The following is a 23,257-nucleotide window of genomic DNA, read 5'->3' as shown; positions in this document are numbered from 1 at the left end:
TTCAAAAACCTAACACCGTTTATTTAAAAAATTGGATGCAAACTATTGGTACTTCGACAGACCAACAGAACAGAAACCGCACATATGCCGAATACTGATGGAAACATGAATTTAATGATAATATGGCGCATGCTCTCCTGAAGCTCCAAGGATAAGTCGGAGCGCAGCAAGATGGGAGAAACAGCGGAGGCTGTAGGCTTTGCTTTGCGCAGGAGGTCTGCAGCGCTGCGGGGTGGAGATGGAGGATCTGGGATTTTGGGGTAACAGGAGAAGCAGCGCAAGTGACGTTTAGACACTGTCGTCGGGCAACATGCAGTAATTTATAAATGGTTTAATTCACGTTCAGTCCGCATTAGCCAGCAGGTTAATCCGGATCCGGACCGCGGTCCGCTAATCTGTGACCTCTGCATTATAGTGTCCCACCAACTTTCATTACAAAGTTACACCCTTGAATTTGACACTGGGGTGTGGCGGGGAGTGTTCGGTTTTGGCACCATGAGGTCAGATGTCCTGCAACTGATAGATGTATCTCTGCTACATCATATATGAGTCAAATAAATAATTATACAAGGTGATGAACACTGGAGGTCAAAGTATGTAATTGACAAATCCTTCAATTAATAAAGAGAACAAACATTAAAATTAGCTCAACATAGAGAAATAAAAAACCTCCCTTTAAATGAATATTTAGGTTAAATTTTTTTTACCTATTGTGCAAAACTTGTATAGCACTGAAAATTCACAGAAGTGAATGTTTTTCATACAGAGATGATGTTGAGAAAAGCTTAAAACATACCAAAGAGTCATCAGGCATTTTCATTGTTCACAGCGTTGTCATCTTCTTTATGCTCTATAAAATAATAAAATAAAACAGATCATGATATCAATATTATAAAACCATTGTAATGGCTTAAGGTAACCTTATTGTTGCGCTATGAGACTGCACATTTGGAGGAACCATCCAGCAGATGGGATCTGACGGCTAAATGTTCAACAATCCAGGTGCACCTGAGAGGTGGCAGTTACTGCCTATTAAGCGGTTCCTGAAAGTGTCTCTCTCACTAGGAGGAAGCCTACTAAGTTGAGTAAAGGTAGACATACATTGTACTAATTGTTTTTTCCCTTTTTCAGGCCAATTCTGCAGTCGAGTGAGAATTCTTTTGGAGTTGAGTTTCAGCCTCATCCTGCTCACTGCCTTGTGTAGTAGCCTATACTAAGGGTGACAATAGGCTATTAGCCTCTCATAACCAGCTACTGGTCAGGAATCATAAGGTTGGGAGAAAATCAAACATGTTTGAAATTCATTTGCTGTTTATGAGGCAGAGTTACGAGCGTCTATATACAGATTTACCTAAACCTCGAACACTGAGTGTGTGCAAATAAGGGAATTCTGCTTCTACCATCTCCCTATGGCTTCCAGATTGATGGGTCTGACCACTTAAAAATCTTGAAAAAGACTAAAAAAATGGCACAGTGTATGTCCGCCCTAAGGTTGTTGTTACAAGAAACCTTTCCTTATTTCATCTACTGTAAATATTGTCCAGGAGGCATATTTTTCATCAATAACATCATTTCTCTTTTCACAGTGAAGCTTTATTGTTTAAGTTAAGCTTTGTAGAGTTTCCTCATTGTTGCCAACAATGAGGCAAATTTGTTACAGATGAATTTGAATTCCTAAATAAATTAGGAGAACAAACATACTAAATCACCTTTCCCTCTGCACACGAATGAATATTGATTAAAATTATGGATTTTAATACAGCAGATTATAAGACTGTTTGATATTTTCTATCTTACCTTTAGTTCTGGTCCAAATGGTGATGCTCACAACAGTTATTGAAAGAGCTGCTAAACCCGCAGAGACGATTATTATACGCCACAAACCTGTGAGAGAAACAAGAAATAATAATGTTCTGCAGTTAAATGTTTAAGTGATCTTTCTTTTATGAATAATAAGGTTAATTTAATTTCAAAATGATATAAAATTCAGCTAAATTTTAAACACTTATCCATCATAGAACTTAACTAAAACTGAAAGAAAAAAAAATTGATTATTGAAAAAACTAATATTCAAGAGATAAATCATCACGTTTGTTTGTGAGATGTGTATAAGATTAAAAGATTATTGTCACTGAGGAAATAAGTTAATTACTTTTTCTCTTTTATTTCTAGGTGCTTTATTCTAATAAATTCTCTAACCAAGCAAAGGTTCAATCAGTCACTGCTCAGCTGGTTTCCCTACTAACCCCAGAGGCACACAGCAGCCTTGCTTATGGAAAATCTCAGAGCTGAGCTGTAACAACGGCTGCTTCGGGGGGGGGGGAAAGATGTTGGTTTAAGTGTAAGTACAAACACTATTGTATTCCCCTTGAGGTAAAACATTTTAAGTCTTCATTATGTTCCCAGAGCAGTGTTTGACCATGTTTGTTCTAAGAAACACAACTTGAACGACTCACGTCTAAACAGCACATGGATCTGAAAAACTTAGTGCCAAAAACTGTATTAGTGTCATAATCATGACACTGAGAGCTGGCCTAATTTCTCATTTCGTTCACCTTCCTAACTCTACCCGGTTTCCAATTACCACTCATCTTATTCACCTGCTCCTGCCTCTATATACGGCTCAGCCCAGCTATCGGGGCCAGATCATTGTTGCTGAGTTTGAGTTGGAGATCATTGCTGATGCCATAGCTCATGTTCTCGTTCTCGGGGGGGCCAGTGGCAAGATAGGTTTTTAGTGTTTCGTAATGTTCCTGTTTTACTGATCCTGTACTGTCTCTTATCCAATGAGCATGCCCTGTTCCTGTCTCGGCTCAGTGGAGAGAGAGAGTTTTTAGAGTACAGTAGTTCCTGATATCCTGCCCTGTTCTGCCTCTCTGCCACTGTGCTTGCTTTTCCCCATTTCTGTTCTGCCAGAACTCTATTTTGGACTCCTGGAAACCTGGACCAGCCTGTTCCTGTTCTAACCCGTTTCCTGACTGGGCTTCGGATCCTTCATGTTCTGATCTGTTTCTCCGGCATGGCTTGGACTCATGCCTGCCCTCTGGGACTGCAGCATCTGGTTCACGCAGGTCAGGGCCTCCGCATTTAGTTGGCAACCCTCTGGCTAGATCCTACTGGACTTAACTATCAAACCAGGTAAGTGACACTTATGTATAATCATCATCCATCAGATTATCATGGTCACATGGTTTATTCTCCTACCAGAGATTTACAGTGATGGGGGGTGCCCAGCGGTAGCATTTGTGGATCCTCAGATCCAATCTTGTTTTTGAAATGAATGCCTTTGAATTTTCCGACTGTCTGTCTCACCTGAATTCTGGGTCCTAGGTCTTGAGCTTATGACCAATACTAAGAGTGTTTATAATAACAGCAGACAGCCCAAATTGACAAGACAAAGGTACATAGATGCGGAGTACATCAAGATTAATACCAAACCTATAAGGGTAGTTGATAGATCAGAATACGTTTTTACAACTGCAGCTGTTTGGGTTTCAGATACTATAAACTATATTGGGCTTACTGCCCATTAAATACACAAAGACAGCATGAAAAGAAGGAACCTGTGGAGGAGGATAAATCTGATGAGAAGGTCATGACTTTTACGAACATTAATGATTTATCTCAAAGACAGATAATTTTGAAGGGTATATTTCCAGTTGTATTAATCAATACTCTTATCCTTAACTCTCCATCTGAATATCAGCCCAATTGTTATCAGGATAATGACTTAAACAGCTATAGGAAAGATTGTGGGGGTGAAAACAAACCACACTTGTGTATATATATTCATTTACAGCAGTAATGGGGTGCTATCTTGATTTATAGAAGTTTTTTCAGGAGTGGTCTTGCATTCAACAGTTTGCTTTAAGTCCTTGTTTCCGGTGGTTGCTTCATTTGTTGAAGTTCCAAGAAAACAAAAAATTAAGAAAGGTTTCTATATATATTTTAGAGAAATGCAAAACAACTTATTCTCAAAGTCAAGATTATATTAATAAATAAAATTTCATCTAAGTTTTTGAGACTTTATGCTTATTTTTTTCTCATTTGCGAGAAAATTAATTGCTTAAAGAGGTGCTTCAGGTACATCGAGGAAATAAATTCAAAACATTCCCAAAAATATGCTAAAATTGGCAGGTCAAACTACTTCATATCAAGATACTGTTAAACTAATAAATATATTCAGGACATTAAAACATTTTACCTTGAAAGGTCGTTGAAACATTTTCTTTTTCTGGTCTGGTTGTCTTTGAGTTTTTGTTTCCAGGGTTGTTTGTTGGTTGAACTTTTCCTCTTGATTTTTCTACAAACAAGAAAATCTAAGCGTGAAAACACTATTAATATTTCAGTCTTTGAAAGCCTTCCAAATAAAAAAAAAAGGTTAAAAAATGATTGATTTACAACAATCAATTTATAAAAAAAATATATCAGTGATCTCCAGTTCATCATCTTCTAACCTGTTTCTCACCTGAGGACTGAAGACTGAAGGTAAACTCTTCATCAGTAACAGTATCAGTCACTTTACACTGAGGGAACTCAGACCCTGATGATAAAGAGACAGTAGCAGAGCAGCCAGTCTCTGATGGTGGTTCTTTGTTGCCCACATCCTGATTAAACCATTTCACTTTGTATCTACAGGAGCCAAAGCTCACTACAGAACAGCTTAATGTCACCCTCTGATTCTCCTTCTGTTTAATCACTGATAATGAAAAAAACAATAAAACATTAAACCACACAAATGACCTCCATCACAGTAATATTTTTAACATATTGCTGCTTAAAACACGTCAACTTGAAAGTGCATCAATATCTATTTAACAAACGTTAAAACTCACAGTTAAGAACAGACAGATCTACAGCAGTCACATACAGTAAACCGATTTGTCTGCTCCTCTATATTCCCATTGTTCACAGTAATAACGTCCAGCATCTTCCTCTCTGACCTTCTTTATAACCAGAGAACAGTCTGCTGTTAGACTCAGTCTGTCTGCTTTAGTGATGTCATTATTAACCTGACCGAGGATAACCAGCTCTACTGATGCTCTGTTTCTTGAATCATCGAAGGTCCATGTAGTGCTGTTACACTTCTGTTGACCATCGATCACTGTTGAACATTTCAATGTGACTTCATCTCCAGCTCTCTTTAAAACAGATGTTTGATCTGCAGTGACTGTTAGAAGATAAAACAGAACCAGAAATATTCAATCTAAACACAGACACAGTTGATAAAGCAAATCTATCATTTATAGCTCTATGCAAAGGTTTTCAGTCTTCCTACCTGTGAGCTGCAGGATCATTAATAAAAACCCTTGAATCCATCTGAGTTGAGCCATCGTGCGTCTGTTGCTCTCACCCTCAGAACTGTCTGACTGCCTGCTGAACACACATGTAGCTTCTACTTCCTGAGACTCACCACTTCCTCACTCTGACTGATGGGCGACACGCAGCTTTATTTGGTAAAAACATGTTTTTGTTTTAACTGAGGATGAAAGAATAAATAACTAATTTCATTTCTATTATTTCAAGTCTAATTTCATATATCTGTCATACTTGTAAGATTATATTTTACTCTTTAAAACCTGTTTGTTTCCAGTTTAACTTCTGAAGCGTTTTTGTAAAAACGCAAAAGGAAGTGATTAATGAGGATGTGGTGAACAGCAGCAGCAGAGCTCTGGAGGTTTTACCCACACTGACCAGAGAAATATACGTAGTTAACACATTGATGGGTGACATTAATAGACACATGAACTTAGTGGGTTTCAAAGCCAATTATAATACATATGCAGGAAAAGGTAGCTGTTCATGGGTATTTCTCTAACCTTGCCTGTAAGCAAGAGGTTGGCTAATCACTTTGCAGTACAGTAAACATATGCTATAATGTGGTGCACTATTCATGGTCTCGCTGCTTCTCGAAATTGCATTCATAAATCTGATTGGCTAAATAGTATCCACACTTTTCTCTATCTGTGTGTCAATAATGTTACGGTGTAATATTTTAATATACATGTACATAAAACGGTCTGCTTAGTGGAACAGTGGGTAGCACTGTTGCCTTGCAACAAGAAGGTTCCAAGTTTGATTCCCGGCTCAGGGTCTTTCTGCATGGAATTTGCATGTGTTTGCATGCTCTCTGAGCATGCATGGGTTCTCTCTGTGTACTCCGGCTTCTTCCCACAGTCCAAAAACATGACTGTTACATTAATTGGCTTTTCTAAATTCTCCTTAGGTGTAAGTGTGAGTGGCTGTTCTTCCTGTGTGTCTCTGTGTTGCCCTGCGATAGACTGGCGACCTGTCCAGAGTGGACCTCGCCTCTCGCCCACAGACAGCTGGAGATAGGCACCAGCACCCCTCACGACCCCACTTGGGATAAGTGTGCAGGAAAATGGATGGATGGATATACATGAGCCAGCTTGCCAAATTTAAGTTTGCAGCAGAGGTCTGCTGGTTGCCACAGTCCTCTCAACAACTCTTAACGCTAATGTCTCCCCACACTCTCCCGACTGAAAAAGCTTCCTTGATGGGAAGCGAAACGTCTTCAAACTTGGAAACACAGTCCAGTGGATTGTGTTTACTTTTTTTGAATGACTATGACCTGGATGACTGAGAATCTTCACCAGCACTCTGATGCATACTTGGTAAAGAGGAAGGGGCGAGCACAACATCCTGGAACTTTGTCCGTTCTCAGTCTTGTGTTCTTGTGAATTAGAACAGTACTAGGGCTGAGGAGCAAATAACGCACAAGTACACATATTATGATGGAGTCTGCATTAACTTTATGGATTAATGACTGCTGAAAAACCCCCCAAAAACATTACGTTGTATACAATCATTATCTGCACAAAAGACTGAACACTGTATTAAACCATTGCTGAAAGCGATGACATTCATAACAGGGAAAAGGAGGAGAATGCCGACCTCTTCCCTGTTATGAATGAGTAGGTGAGGATGGTAGGAGAGGATGCTACCTCTCCTGACAGGAGAGGTAGCAGCATCCACGGGGCATCCATTTCCGGACCCCTTTTTCTTGAATTTATTTAATTATTTGTGTGTTTTGTGTTTTATTTATTTTTTTGCCTGCCCCTTATCCTCATGGAGGGATCTGGGGTTCTCCTCCTGGATCTGTGGGTCTCTTCCACCTAAAGGTAGTGGCCCTATGTATGAGAACTGTAAAAATATGATTAGTGTCTGTCTCTGTGTGCTTAACCATTGTGTGCTTATATATGTGCATATGGGTCTAAGGGTGGGATAATGTGAATGTGAAAGATTCCTGTGTCTGCTGGTGTGCTGACGGTTCTCCGGGTGTGGGGTTGGGTATTTCAGTGGGTGCTGTCTCATTCCAGGTGGCTGCTGAGCCAAACCTGAGCCTCCTGGGAGTGGTGCGTCATGGATCTCGGGCAGCGGGGCTTTCATTCGTATCCACCTTGGGCGTGACTTTCCGCTGGCAGAGCCCATGGGCTTACTGCCATGGCCCCTTGAGGACCTGGCACTATTACCTCTGGGGTCGGCCCTCCTACGGGGACTGGGCCCCTTTTGGGGTTTGGGCACCAAACTCCAAACCTCTCATCTGCCCTTCTCTGGTGGGTGCGTCTATCCCTATGTCTGCCCTCCTTGTGTCCCAGTGATCTCTGGTGCCTCTTGAGAATGGGGCTCTTTCTTTAACTCTTTTTCTATCTAGCCTTGTAGGGCTAGTCTGGGGATGACCACACTATTAAACATATGTTCCCTCTAAAGCAGCTTGGTGAATCCTTTATACATTAGCCTGCTCCTGCATTTAGTTCCAGGTATTCAAGGATATACACTGATCCTAAATACTGAACTGCAGCTGCAGATATATACCACCCTGATTGTTATTGTGTAATCACCGTAGGATCTGACTCCGACACAGATGGAAAGGATACTCTCTCTCAGCCTCTTCCCTTCATTCTTATCCCCCTTTTGTCTTTCACCTCCCTTTCTGTGTCTTTTGTATATGATTTTACTCCCCAGATAATGTTCAAAAAAGTTTAACAGTACAAGTATCAAGCAGTCATTCTGTTCTGCTTGTGAAAGCAAAGCTGTTGGGCTATTAGCTAGCCCTGGGACATCAATCACCAGAGCTATACTGGTGAAATCGGACAAAAAAGAAAAAGAAAAAAAAAAGACATGCTGGTCTGTCATGCTGTTTAACATAAATGTCAGTAAAACCTGATGTTATCCAGTGAAAAGTGTCTTGAACAACTGAATGCAAAAGTGAGCTGTTCACTAAAATGTGAACGTATTCAGTAAACAGCGTTCACGCACATAGATATATATATATGTGTGTGGATATATGGCACCTACTCATTCAAATGGTTTTCTTTATTTTCATGTCTATGAAAATTGTAGATTCACATTGAAGGCATCAAAACTATGAATTAACACATGTGGAATTAAGTACTTAACAAAAAACTGTCGAAAAAAAATGAAAATATGTCTTATAATCTACGTTCTTCAACGTAGCCACCTTTTGCTTCGATTACTGCTTCGCACACTCACAGTTCATCATCTTCTAACGTGTTTCTCACCTGAGGACTGAAGACTGAAGGTAAACTCTTCATCAGTAACAGTATCAGTCACTTTACACTGAGGGAACTCAGACCCTGATGATAAAGAGACAGTAGCAGAGCAGCCAGTCTCTGATGGTGGTTCTTTGTTGTCCCCATCCTTAATAAACCACTTGACTTTGTATCTACAAAGGTCAAAGGTCACCATAGATCGGCTTAAAGTCACTCTTTGATTCTCCTGTTTAGTCACGGAAGACAAAAACAGTAAAACACAGAAATAGACAAATCTCTTCACAACATAAAATTAGAATATTCCTATCAATGTAATCTTTTCCACATAGGACTGCATAAAATGGCTTTAAAGTCTAACAATGATCATTTAAAATATATAAAAATATTTAAACTCATTGTTAACAGACATATCTACAGCAGACTGATGAACCAGTAGGTTTTTGCCTGTATATTTCTATCATTGACAGATATAACATTGGGCATCTTCGTCTCTAACGTGATGTAGAAGCAGTCTGTTGTTAGACTCAGTCTGTCTGCTTTAGCTTTTAAAGCATTACATAAGAAAAGATTGATGGAAATGGCAAAATTAGATAAACAAAATCTCAAATTGTCAAAAAAAAAATTAAATCCATAACATGGGTTAATTTGCAAAATGGGATATGGAAACATTTTTCGAATCAGGTTTGACTGTAGAGAAGCTTCTATGAAATTTTATATAATTATTTAACTGTATATTAACTTTGGAGAAGGTGCGGTCCGTCTTCAATTAGTTAAAGCTTAGGTGAGCGACGTCAGCAGGTGTTCCAGGTTAGGCTGATTTCAGGTCTTCCAGCTTGAACTTTCACTTCCGCTTCATTAGAGTGTGACGATTTATACATCAGATAAAATTTGATAAATAAGCAGCAGATCAAATGTTTTGCATAGATTTTAGCTTTAATTGATACATTTCATAGATCAGCAACACTGGTAAGATTGTGTTTCACCTTTTAAAACCTGTGTATTTCCAGTTTACCTTTTTTTTTTAACAATGTGTTTGATGAGAATGTGGTGAATAGCAGCAGCAGAGCTCTGGGGGTTTCAACCGCCAATGGACAGAGAAATATACGTAGTTAACACATTGATGGGTCGCATCAACTCAGTTTATTGTAAAGCTAAAGCAGGAAACAGAAGCTTGAATTAACTTGAAGAGTAAGCAAATAAATGCTGCTAGATTCACCGTAGATTTTTTTTTCCTGTACCCCAGCAGGCTAAGGTTGTGTAATTAAAATGAAATAATTTTATACTGAAACCTGGGCTGTGATGTAGACATTGACCATTTTTTACGGCTGGCATCCAACCGAAGAGCACAATTCAGCCACAGTGGTCAATCTCCAACCCCTAGAGGGCAGCATTCTGACAGTTTTAGACCAAAATTTACCATAGCCCTAGTGAACATTTTAAGCTTATATGCAGCTTTGACGAATCAGTAATGTTGCAACACATTTTCTACAGAGCTTAGAAGGTGCATAGCTAAGTTATATGTTTAAAAAAAATATCTTGATAAAATAAGGTTATGTATACCAGCATCCAGTCTTGTAACAATTCTCTGTATTCCAGGAAAAAGTGTGATAAGTGCACAGATAAAGACCCGGTGCCATCTGCTGACATTACTATAGCACCATTAGAAAATGTGATTGCACCGCTTGAGACAGCTACTTAATAGAGCCCGACTGTCCTGCCAGTTCTTGCTGTGGCTACATCTTGCCTTTGTCAAAGAGATTAGAGGTTTATCAGATGCTGCAGCAGATTAACAATGATTTCTCACAGTGCTGTAGGTCACCGTTTCAAGATCGCCGTGAACCTGGAAACATAAAAAGACAACACCTAATTTAAAAAAGGATATTGCACATAAATACCTACATATTCTTCTAACTTTTAAATGAGAGGTACATTTTCTAATGGTTTTATTCCCATTTGTTTTTAAAAAATTTTACTTAAACCCCTGATCCTACTTCATGGTTGTCCTTACTTTCCAAATCCTTGAGCAACAACCTTTCAGCAGGGGGGATCTGTCAACGTAATTACTGGCTGACACAACTCTGATGTAAAAACAAAAAAAAAGATACCCAAAGACAGACACAATGCATTTTTGCTTGAGTTGCTTCTTTGAAACTAAATAATGGAGCTTCTGATCCTTTGCCTAAGGCTTTGCCAAACTAGCTTAAAAGGGAGGCTCATTTTATCCGCTTGAATTCAGGATTTCATTCAGGCTGTCATCATTATCTTTTTAACCTGGCTGATAGAAAATGGATTGTTGAGAATATTAAGAGCTTCACTGTTTAATTCAGCTCTTTTCTATTTCAAAAGCGCTTCTGAATGTCTTTATCTAAAGCCTACACCTGCCTATTTATCTCCAGCTCTGTACTTTATAAACAAATTATACCAACACCACTCCACTAGGGGGAGACACTGAGGACCACCCCAGAGTGAGCAATCACCATTCTTTTTGTTCATTTTAAAACGTCTGACTGAAATAAGTACGATTTCATGATGATGTTTTTGTAACTCCTCAGTCCAATTCATACAGGTTTGTACTTTTACAAATCTATAAGCAACAACTGAATGTATTAATAAATTCAGACAATCCAGTAAAAGAAAAAAAATTTAACAAATGTATGCAAATCCCTTTATGGTCCCACATGGGGAAATTCACTCTCTGCATTTAACCCATCCCCTTAGGGAGCAGTGGGCTGCCACTGTGCGGCACCCGGGGAGCAGTATCGGGTTAAGGGTCTTTGCTCAGAGACAAAGAAAGGCAGGCTGTGGGGACCGAACCTGGTACTGACAACCTTCTAAGAGCACAAGCGCACTGCTTTAACAACACTCCCCACTCACCTAAAAACATGTATAATCACTTATATATATATATATATATATATATATATATAGGGCCTATATTACATTGTATTTTTATTGCTTATACTTCCTTTTGGTGGAACTACTGTAGAAAATTTCCTGAAGTCTTACCAAAATTTCATCACTGTTCTCACGGTGTCTGATGGTGGAGTAGAAAACATCCCCTGCATTCACATTAACCTAAACGGAGGAAACAACACGGTAACAAATCAGTGATTTATAGATTTCATATCTGTTCTCACATTCCCTTTCCCAATGACAACTTATCTCTTTGTTTAAAAAATGTTCTTCGTTGTTTGACATCTGTTTTTTCACAGTTTAGTTAGTTTGTTACAACATCTAGGGTTATTTTGTTTGGGTGTCATTAAAGATTTGATTAATAAAATGTATTAAATATAATTATCTGAGTAAAATATTATTTTACTCACAGTGTTTTCATCTCTCAGTGTTTTCTTTCCTAAGAACAGAATTTAAAATGTGTCAGTAGTTTGAACAAAAAAAGAAAAAATACTGTTAATTCCAGTTGGAATATCGGAGTTCTCACGTTTCACTCTCCAGCCGACGATCGCCACAGCGATTATTATCACAGTGAATAATCCCACAGCCAAAGCAATGAATAGAACACCTGGAAATAAGGTAAAACAACCGACTTAGAAATGCTTCTGAAACTTTATCTTTAAAAATATATATCATTTTTTTGGTGAAACAGAGATACAAGTGAGAGAAACACACAAGTTGACGATAAAGAAAATCTCTGTCAGTTTAGTGTTATTACTCAGAAAGTGTCTTTTAACAGCAAAACTGGATAACTTTTTTTCTGGCCACTAGGGGCGCTAGACTTGTACATTGCGAGTAGGATCTGCTGAGTCAGAAAAGGAACAGTCTCCCTCTGTTTTAAAATCTTACTTGTTGCCTACCAACTTTTACAGTCAGCTTTTGTTTTTAAGGGCAGCTAAAAGTGTTGTAAAGTAGTGCTTAAAGTCACATGACTTATTCTTTTTCTTTAAACCTCAGTGGGCCACAGCAGCGTGCCGCTCTTTCCTGCTAAAAGTGAACTCTCCACTGTCACCCCATGCACACTCAGTATGAGGGAATATTGCTGTAAAATCAAGGACCATGGGCAAGCAAATATCTGTTATGGTTCTCCCTTTTTGGACTTTCTGGACTTGGAAGTTTTCTTTTTTTGTTTGTTCGTTTAATCAGTTATCTATTGGTTTATTTTCCATTTTATGTTATATTTAAGTTGTGTTGCATTTGTTTTGAGTTACCTTCTGTTGCCCCCTTGTGCCAGTCTCCTTTCTCCTAGCTCCCTTATAGTCACTTCTATCCATACCTGCTCCATATCAGCTGATGAACCCCCCATATATACTTCTCCTCTTCATTAAGTGTTTTTCCTGGTTTTTGGTTTCCTGTATTTTGGCTCTTGGATTTAGTTTCTGTTGCATTTTTTTATTAAATCAGCAAAACTAATCTCTGCCTCTTCATCTCTGCATTTGGGTCCTCAACTAACTTCCACCAGACCTGACAATATCTACTGTCACAAGATGTTCTTCCAGGATGAGTGAGTCCTGAATAGTCAATTGCCCCATTTACACTATCCTTTTGAAACCATGGTGTGATCGCTCAGAGCACGATAACCAAGATAACTGTTAAATGTAAATGGCACACAACACTAAACCAGGCCGTGCCAGACACAATGAAACTGCTCTGAACTGGTAGTAGTTAATCACTAGGGCTTGGCATGGTTTAGTTCTGGTTCGGTTCTCAGATGACAAAGAGGGCATGAGCAGGCTGTGTCATCTTCTTACAGTCAGCCTCTGTAATCATGAAATTCATAAAAATTAAAATACTAGCTTCCCTATCGTGCTACAAGATTTCCAGTGATGATTCTGTTTAGCAGTGTGATGAACCTCAACCGTTCTCATCGTTTCCTGCATTTGTAAGCCCCGATTAGACTATCGTTTGTCGTATCAACTCCCCTCAAGCCGACTGTCTAGTAAATTCTTCAAAGGCTGCCTTCTTCGCCTGAATCTCCACAAACTTCCTGAATGTGACGGGCACTGCCACGTTTCTTTGCTTGTTTACCTCTAGAGAGCAGAAGTACCACAGATCGTCACTAGGAGGCGAGGAACTGTGCTAGCCTGGTGTGTAAATGGTTGTAAGGAACTGAGTTCGGCACATTTAACTGATCCAAGCTTGGTTCGAACTCGGCACGGATCGGTTTTCAGAGGGTAGTGGAAATGGGGCTAAAGACTGAATGCAGTAAGATGGGGTTTTTTTTCTTAAAAAAAAAAAAAAAAAAACTTTTGACCAATCTGGCTGTAAAATCTGATTAAATTGTCTCTGTAAAAAGACCAGAGATGACACGAGTTGTGAATTGGTGCAATAGAAATAAACTGAATTGAATTAAACTCAATTCAGTTAATATTTGACCCTGCAGGGATGTGGGGCAGTCAGGGGTGCTTTATGGGGGTGAAAAGTTAGGAAGATTTCAGGGGCCCTTGACTGAAGGGGGGCCCAAAAGAAAAAGAAAACATATGTTCCCTTAGATATTTCAAATATAAAAAGAAAATCCTGCAGTAAAATGAATTATCGTGTGTTCTTCCTTAATTAGCATTAAACAACGAAACAAAGCAGAGGTTTAAAGATGTTGTAGAGTTTGTTTTATCAGTCAGTTATGTATTCATGGCTAGTTTAGTTCACTCAAAATATGGAATGAGAAACAACCTAAAATCCTGATGGACATTTTTTTTGCATAAAATACATTGAGTGTTTGAAAATATAAGAAATAAAACCACAACAAGATCAGAGTAAACTGCATGAAGATCTACCTGAAAAAGATAAACTTACCTTTGTGGTCTGCTGAAACTGTCTTACTTCCTGATGGAGTTTTCATCTGTTTTTTATCTTCTGCTGTTGTTGGTTTATTAAAAAAAAAAAAAGAAAAACATTTTGCTCAACAACAGTTCTATTTTCATTGATTTATCTGTGTGTTTATTTAGGTATAAAAACTTGATACTTTCATAATCTCTTACCTGAGGACTGATAGCTGAAGGAAAACAGCTGTTCTTTTTGGTCACTAGTTTGCGTCACTTTACACTGAAAAAACTGATCCATTGATGGTAACTTATTAAAGAATGTCTTTGGATAAGTCACAGTAGCAGAGCATCCTGCTGCTGATGTCTTTATTTCTTTCATTTTCATTTCCTGTTGATTTAAAAGCCACTTTACTCTGTGTTTACAGGAGCCATACTTTAAAACAGAGCAGCTTAATGTGATCGTTTGGTTCTCCTGTTGTTCAGCCACTGTGGAAATTATATTCTCAAAAAAGTTACCTTCATTGATACAGTCATACATATGATGAGATTTCAGGTCAAATTTATGAAATGACTTGCATAAATACTTACAGGTAATAACAGATAGATCAGTTACAAACTTGTTAACCAGTCCTTCATATTTATATTGTTGACATTCATAACGTCCAACATCTTCGGCTGTGATGTTCTTTAAAACGAGAGAACAGTTTGGAGTAACAGTGAGTCTGCTTCCGGTACCCTCATCAATCTGTCCATATGTAACCAAAGGCACAATCTCCTTTGCATTGAGCCCAGAGAGCAGCCATGTTGTTTCATTACAGTTGTGTTGAACATCTCTCACATTTTGACAGGAAAACATGACTTCCTCTCCAACTCTCTTTAAAACAGATGCAATATTTGCAAACACTGTTGAAAAGATAAAAGATGAATGAAAGGTTTGCTGACAGATCATTTACAGTCAAAATGTAGACAAAGTTTAGCAGGAGTTTGAAATGCAGCCATCTATGGCAGTCTAATTTATTATACATTAAGGTTTGTAAGTATAACAATGATTAAATAGAAAATAAAGCATATATATATTTATCTTAGAGTTATTTAGGTTGATTTTTATTATCTTACCTGTAACGTGAAGCTGCAGAAACAGAAATAACACTTCAATCCATCCGAGTCCAGCCATTGTGTGTCAGCGAGTGAGAGCAGAGGTGCAGCACCCACTTCCTGAGACTCAACACTTCCTCTTATTGACGGTAAATAGTTGTTTTGTTTTTTGCAAGTTGATCTTCTAATAAAATATTCTTAAATATTTTGATACCCTAAAAATATGAAATAAATGCTTAATTTTGTGTCCTGCTGCTGTAAAAATGTTGACCCTATATATCATGCTGCGAAATGTTTACGGCTAAGGTTCTGTCTGACTATCCTGTAAACTCTGATTTTATCACACCGCAAATGTTCTTTTCTTTTTGATAGCTGAACAGGAAATGCAGGAGGAAGTGGGTTATCATCTCAGGCTGTTAGTTTAGATAGATGTTATTTGCAGCACAGTTTTTCTTTTAAGATGTGTTCAGTAAAAGCAGAGATGATTTGTAATAAAATTATAGAAACAAAATAATCCCACCAGCTACAAATTCATAATAAAAAGAAGAGTTAAACTGATTCAGAGAGATTTACTTATCAATTCTCACATAGATTTTAGGATTCATGAGGTAACAGGAAATGTTTAATAGCGTAACAAGCAGCAGCTAAGCTCTGTTCAGTGGGGTGGGATTGGGGGTGGGGGGGGCAATAGTGCAAACACAGGAAGTTAACACCCACGTAATGATTTGAAAGCTGCAGCAAGAAATAATATCCAGATTCAAACAATTGAACAGAAAAAAATTCTGATGTTTAACATGACAAAGTTCTGAAATTGTATCTGTATGATGAAAACAAGAAAATAAACAAAACAGAAAACCAGTATCCAGTCTTTTAATTTGATAAGTGCTTTTCCTCATTTGCTCAATTGTTCAAACTAAGCAGGGGATATAGAAACATATTTGTAAAAAGGATGAAGTTATATGCGGGCTTTTATACTTTGAGGTAATATTATGTATAATGTGATTTTTCACTTTTATGTTTTATGAAACATGTGCCAGATTTGCATAATGCACACTCAGCCTCCCACTTGTCACCACCGGGGTGGTACATTTTTCTTTGCATCTTATCTATGAAGCTGCACTTTCGTTTCAGCATTTTGTGTCCCATGCTGATTGTTCTGCTTCCTGTGTGTGTGTGTGTGTGTATAATGTGTGTGTGTGTGCGCGCATGCGTGTGTGTGTGTTTGTGTGTTTGTGTGTGTCTCGCTAGACCTTCCCACACGGCTGTCTCTCGAGAATTACGTTCAACAACAAAGTACCGTAGTTTTCTGTGCAAAACTAAATATCAATTTCACTGTCACAGCCTCTGTATTTTTTATTTGTTTTTAAATGTCTTTATAATTATAATTTTTATTTTTTCTGACACTTTTTATGTTTTTGTACGGTGACCTTGAGTGTCCAGAAAGGCGCCTTTAAGAAAAAAAAAAAAAAACAGCAGTCAATTTCATGGTATGATTATGGTCCAACGAAAAACAGTGAAAACCAGACATTTTTATGAATGTCCCTCCCGGACACCCCGGACAGAATGTATAAAGTGGACATGTCCAGGCAAAAGAGGACGTTTGGTCTCCCCATCATATCATCCAGTCTATACGATACCTTTGTTGGTCTGGTATAAACTACCCTTCCCTTGGGCTATGGGACCCATAGATTTGTTTTCACTTTGCCCACATCTATATAATTCTTCTCTTAAAAAAGGTACAGACAAAATAACCTCATCTATTCTGTTAGACTGATAGCATTGTTCTATCCATGCAGGTTTCCTGGCAACCAGGTAATGATGGCAGCAGTTTTTTTTTTTTTTTTTAGTGACCTGAATTACGACAACTAGTTCAGTCAAAGGATTTGATCACTAAATCTTTAAATTGATGCATATATAGCCAAGAGCATGGCTAACACATTAAGTTTATTATTAAATGAGCTTTAACCAAATTTTTGTTCCCTTTATATTTAAAATAGGAAACACTCGTGGCTTTATCAGCATTAAGTATGTCAACTTTTTGTGTTAATTTATAGTTAATACAGATGGTTATCAGATGAACTTTTAAGGCTTCAACATTAAAGAGACATTATGGAAGTTTTTGCTGAAAAAGATATTTAAAATAGCCTTTGATAGGGTTAATAAGGGGCTCTGGCTCAGAAAAGGCTGGCTGTTATGGAGCTGATAGAGCTGGAAAGAAAAGGAAAAGGTCTTCCTTTTTTTGCTTCTTCTAAAAGGATAGATGGAGAATGGCTGGGACAAATAGATTTTTTTAATTACTCTAAGAGGTGGTGACAGCTGGGAGTCCTGAAGGTGGCGCCTGAGACCATATGGCAAACTGACCTGGTTTGGTGGTGGAGAGAGGCTAGCAAGTGACTGATACATCGGGTAGGGAGGAGTGTCGTCAGATTGACTCACTGGAGAGGAAGGGATGGCGTCAGGCTGCCCTTCTGGGGAGGCTGTTACATTTTTCTGCCAGCAGCAGTGCCTGCGTTTACAGAAGGCAGGTGGCACAGAAGGTTAAACTCTAGGAGAAGGAAGAGTATGATTTGAAGCAGGCTGATCTGAGGAGCTCTGACCCGCTGGATTTCATCTGTGAAAGTGAATCTGTTCAGAAAAGATCATGAACCTACCCCTTTGAGTATTCAGTTGCTTCAGCTCCTCCTGCAATTGGAACAGTTGCTCCTCCTGATTGTTGATCGGTCTCTCATGGGCGCCCAAAACTGAGTCCAAGTCTGCTGGGTCCATTGTTGGCTGGTTTGTAATGTCAAGTTGGGTGGAGGCTTGAAGGACCCAAATGCAGAGACTGAAGCTGAAGGTGGTTTCTTGCAGATTTAATAACAAAAGTGGCAACAGAAGCAAAAATCCAAAAACATTAACAGTCAGAATCCACAAAAATACAGAAAACCAGAAAACTCACTTGAAGGGGAGGAGATGATGACAAATCAGCAAACAGTGACTGGGCAGGAGGAGCATACATGGGAGAGAGAAACAAAGACCAGGCTAATCACCAGATTGGGAGCAGGTGTGAAGAGAGGAGTCTAGAAGGGAGCTAGGGAAAAGGAGACTGACACAAGAGGGCAACAGAGGGCAAACAAGAAATACCTAAGAACTCAAATACTATCAAAAATATCTAGAATCACAAAATGGAAATAAAACCAATCAAAACTCAAAGATAAAATTCAAACTGAACCAAAACCATGACAATAACAGCCTTTTTATTTGACCCTTTACACCTAAAAAAATGTTTGATGTAAAAGCCTGTTGTTTCTTTTCCTGAATTAAGTTCAACTTGGAAGTTCCCCTGCAGTTAAGTGGATGGGACATCAAGCACCTCCATTTTAAAAGTATCCAACCTAGCAAACAATTAAAGCGTTATATTCAAGATGGATTTTGCAGATACTCAGAAGCAACTGGCATCCAGCTCAACTCAGACACCAATGCCAACTCCAGGTAAGGTGAAAAAGTAAAAGGAATAACCTTGTTAAGTACAAACACGAGCTATGAGAATGAGCAGAAGAGTTCTGCAGTTCTGGGCTTTGGCCACAAGTGGCAGTATCATTAGAAAACTCTGTAAAGCCTCTTTAACTTATTTTTGAGTTTGACCAACCAGAAGTGCGTCAGCTGAGATGGTAAAAGCAAAAAAAAAAGAAAAATGGCCTGTTAAACTTTTGGATTAAAAATATCTCATACTTAAAAGATCCTTTTCAAGATTAACTCCTACTTCAGTTTATTGTTTCCTCTACCGAGGAGGTTGTATGTCTATCTGTCTGTCTGTCTGTGTACAGGATAACTTGAAAAGTTATGAACTGATTTTAATAAAGATTTTACCCACAGTGCCACTCATTCCAAGGAATAATCCATTACATTTTGGTGGTGATCGACATCATAATCTGGATGCAGGAATTTTTGAAAGATTTTTTAATGTTATTTAGCAGAACAAAAACCCAATGTCTGACGAGTGATGACTTGTAGAATTAATTCAGACCTTCACTTCTACTCAAAGCAAGTTTATTTGCAGATAAAAAGATTGAAACTAAATGTGTTTATAATTGGCTTAATATAAACATTCTCTATCATTTAGATCTATCAGAGATTTAGATCTCTGGCATTAAAAAAATCTGAATTGAAAGAAGCTCTGTCTTATGCTTGTTCTGATACTTGGAGATTTAAACATTTTTGTCACAATAAGATCTGTTGGAAATGTTCTGACTTTGAATTCTACCGCTTTCTCAAATAAAACAAACTGCATTTTTTATTTGGTGTTGATAAGAAAACTAGCATACTTATCAAGTGCATAGTAAATAATATTGTTTCATATATTGGAGGAATATGATGAGATTAAACAAAAATAAAGTCATTTTAGAAGAATTCTCATGTGTATTCAGAAGACAAATAATGCTTTATTTTATCTCTTAAAGTTCTTATCTAAAAAATGATATGGGTAAAACTGAGCTTTTAGAGAAATTTGCGACAGTCGCCATCTAGTGGCAACAAAAAAAAGTTAAACTCACATAAAAAAAAAAATGAATACATAAAAACAAGGGGGAAATATCTGGCTTTTTTATACAATTCACTGATTTTATTGATTTACTCTATATCCAAGCAAACTTATTTACACATAAGGCAACGTTTACCAGGTTTTTCGGTCAGGGTTCAAAATATTTGTGAAACATGTTGCAAAGAAACAGTCATGTTACTGTAAAACCATAGTAATATAGAAACAGCTTGAATTTAAGATTTCTTTTGGAAAGAGACGAGATATTACAAACTGCAGTGGAAAAAAATGGGGGGGGGGTTTCTTCAGGTAAGATTGGATGCCTGCCTCAGTATTACCAGAAATATTGAAATTTTGTTGTACTAAGGCCTAACATTATAGAATATAGTCTAAAAATGTAGATTCAGATCATTTTATTCAGCAGCTAAACAGAGCTTATAATCACTAACAATGATAAATGACATTGTAAAAATGTGATTTTACTACATTATTTTAATTTTAAATTAAAGACAGCTGATATGTGGAAGACTGAGGAGAGTCAACCCAAGGAAGGCCCCAGGCCCCGATAACAAACCTGAGCGGATGTTCAAGGAGTGTGCAGGTCAGCTGACTGGTGTCCTCATGGACATTTTTAACACCTTGCGCAAACAATCCATAGTGCCACCATGTTTTAAGTCTGCCACTATCATTTCGGTGCCAAAGAAGCCTCAGGTCACCTCATTTAATGACTACTAAATTTTTGCACTGACTTACACTATGATGAGGTGCTTCGAAAAGCTGGTTAAAGAACACATCATCTCCAGTCTCCCCCCAACAATCGACCGTTCCAGTTTGCCTAGTGACGGAACTGCTCCACTGAGGACGCCATCTCCTCTGCTATTCACCTGAGCCTAGCACACCTGGAGGACAAGAACATCCACATGCGGATGCTGTTCCTGGATTTCAGTTCAGTTTTTAACACCATCATCCCCCAGCATCTGATAGGGAAACTGGAACAGCTGGGCTTCAATATACCCCTCTGCAATTGGCTGCTAGACTTCCTCACAAACATACCTCAGTCAGTGTGTGTTGGACAGAACACCTCTGATGTCATCAATCTAAGCACAGGCTCCCCTCTGCAGGGGGCTGTTTCTTGGGCCCCCTGCTGTTAACTCTGCTGACACATGACTGAGTCCCCAGGTTCACCAACAATCAAATAGTGAAGTTTGCAGATGACAAGACGGTGGTGGGCCTCTTCAGAGACAACAACAACCAGGACTACAGAGAGTAGGTNAGGTTCACCAACAATCAAATAGTGAAGTTTGCAGATGACAAGACGGTGGTGGGCCTCTTCAGAGACAACAACAACCAGGACTACAGAGAGTAGGTTGAACAGCTGGTGGGCTAGTGTATGTAGAGATAACAGCCTGATCCTGACACGGAGAAGAGGAAGGAGATCATTGTTGACCTCAGGAAGAACCAGCCTGACCACGCTCCACTGCTCATCAACAGCTTAGCTGTAGAGGTGGACAGCAGCACCAAATTCCTGGGGGTGCACATCACAGACACCCTCACCTGGACGATAAACACCACCTCACTGGTCAAAAGGGCACAGAAGCGCTTGTACTTCCTGCAGAGGATGAGGGGAGCCCACCTACCCCAGCTCATCCTCACCACCTTCTACTTAAGCACCATAGAGAGCGTTCTGACCAGTTGTTAAAATGTTTTTAAATGTCTTTATAATTATTATTTTTATTTTTTCTGACACTTTTTATGTTTTGTACGGTGACCTTGAGTGTCCAGAAAGGCGCCTTTTAAAATAAAATGTATTATTATTATTATTATTGTCTCAATGTGTGGTGTGGAGGCTGCAGCTCCTCAGACTGGAAGAAAGTTAGTATAGTGGCGAGAACAGCAGAGAGGATCATTGGGGCTCATCTTCCTTCCATAAGAGGAGAGGGCACTTGGAATCAAGAGGTTCTGAGTTAAAGCCCCACTCCCACAGACTGCCACTCTGGGTCACTGTGAAAGACCCTTAACCCAACACTGCTCCCCGGGTGCCACACAATGGCAACCATCTTCTCCCCAAGAGGATGGGTTAAATGCAGAGGTAAATTTCTCCAGTGTGAGATCAATAAAGGTTGAATATTACTAATTATTCAAAGACATTTCATCCCAGCGCTTCATGTTCTGAGCCCGTGACATCATCATTGACCCCTCACACCCCCTTCATGGACTGTTGTGCCTGCTTCCCTCTGGGAAGAGGATTTGCAGCATTCAGTGCAGGTCAAGCACATTCTGCAACAACTTCTTCCCCACTGCCATCAGACTTCTGACCTTTTGAAAAAAAACTTAAAATCAAGTCACAGACTCTGCATCACACTGATAATATATATTTGTCTTGAAATGCTCTAAACTTCCATATCAATGTGTTTTTGCACCATGTTTTTTTCTCCCACACTGTTTACATTTGATCACTGCTTCACTTTATGAAATGGAAAGGTTTAGTTTACTGCTAACCTGCTGCTCATTCACTGTCTGAAAGCTGTATAAAACTAAATTTGGTTTCATTAAAACTCTTTGTGTACAAAATGACAATAAAAGTTGTCTAAGTCTAAATTATGGACAATCCATTAACTACACAGAAGTCAATAATTAACCACCACTCAGCTTCAGAACTGAAGCTCCGTTCCTCCTGATCACAGCTCTCCAGGTGTCACAGTCATTTCCCACAGGGGTGCAGAAGTCCCCCAGTAGAATGGTGGAATCTCCTGGAGAGGCGCTGTCCAACATCTCTCCAGTGGGATGAGCAAAGTAGTGAACAACGAAAACACCTGAGGAGTCTGTAGTTTGTTTTAAACTTTTCTTGATGTCAAATTTGTATAAATATTTGAGTCAAGGCTGTGTATTTGTGGTCGAATTATTTAAATTTAACATGGAGAAATATCACCTTATACTGTAGTATCACAAAGCAGAAACTATAAGTATTCATGTTTGTTTAACTCTGTTATGCTACAGGATCAGTGTGGCAACTTTGTATGAGATCTGAGTTTTGGAAATTAAATGTAAAAGTATTTTTAATGCTTGTAACAGTAAAGCTAAGATGAGCTGACAGTTTTTTTTTTGGTTGATGACGTCATTTTGTGGCTGAGGCATCACAACAGGCTTCCTCGTTTCAGAGAGGAGTTTTTGTTTAATTATTCTAGTTTTATCAAAACTAAAAATGTTTTGGTCTTGATGCGTGTAGAAAAAATTAAGAAATCTATAGAAATAATCTATTTATCTCTGACAGTTTTGCTTTTCTATTGTCTTTAGTCTGCATGTTCTGTTTTTTACATCTCTATGTTCTTAAAGATGTTCTCAATTTTGTAAAATTCAGGGTGTAAAAAGAGTAAAACTCCTGGGTAGTTAAAAAAATT

At 38.6% G+C, this 23,257-nt stretch overlaps 2 long non-coding RNA genes across 2 annotated transcripts; both read right to left on the bottom strand.

The window, feature by feature from the left end:
* Window positions 1-9,577: 9,577 nt before the first annotated feature.
* Window positions 9,578-12,054, bottom strand: LOC107099606. The gene is made up of 4 exons (XR_001481969.1): window positions 11,974-12,054; window positions 11,858-11,886; window positions 11,541-11,609; window positions 9,578-10,374 (listed from the first exon to the last, which is right to left on the bottom strand). It is a non-coding gene; the product is annotated as an uncharacterized LOC107099606 (long non-coding RNA).
* A 2,223-nt stretch (window positions 12,055-14,277) lies between these two features.
* On the bottom strand, window positions 14,278-15,574 carry LOC107099608. Its single transcript, XR_001481970.1, has 4 exons — window positions 15,365-15,574; window positions 14,837-15,151; window positions 14,465-14,734; window positions 14,278-14,339 (listed from the first exon to the last, which is right to left on the bottom strand). It is a non-coding gene; the product is annotated as an uncharacterized LOC107099608 (long non-coding RNA).
* Window positions 15,575-23,257: the final 7,683 nt, after the last annotated feature.

The sequence above is a fragment of the Cyprinodon variegatus genome, unplaced genomic scaffold (assembly GCF_000732505.1).
Source record: "Cyprinodon variegatus isolate N-32 unplaced genomic scaffold, C_variegatus-1.0 Scaffold888, whole genome shotgun sequence".
Lineage (NCBI taxonomy): Eukaryota > Metazoa > Chordata > Actinopteri > Cyprinodontiformes > Cyprinodontidae > Cyprinodon > Cyprinodon variegatus.
The sequence above is the reverse complement of the archived record's forward strand: the minus strand, read 5'-3'. Positions and strand labels throughout refer to the sequence as shown.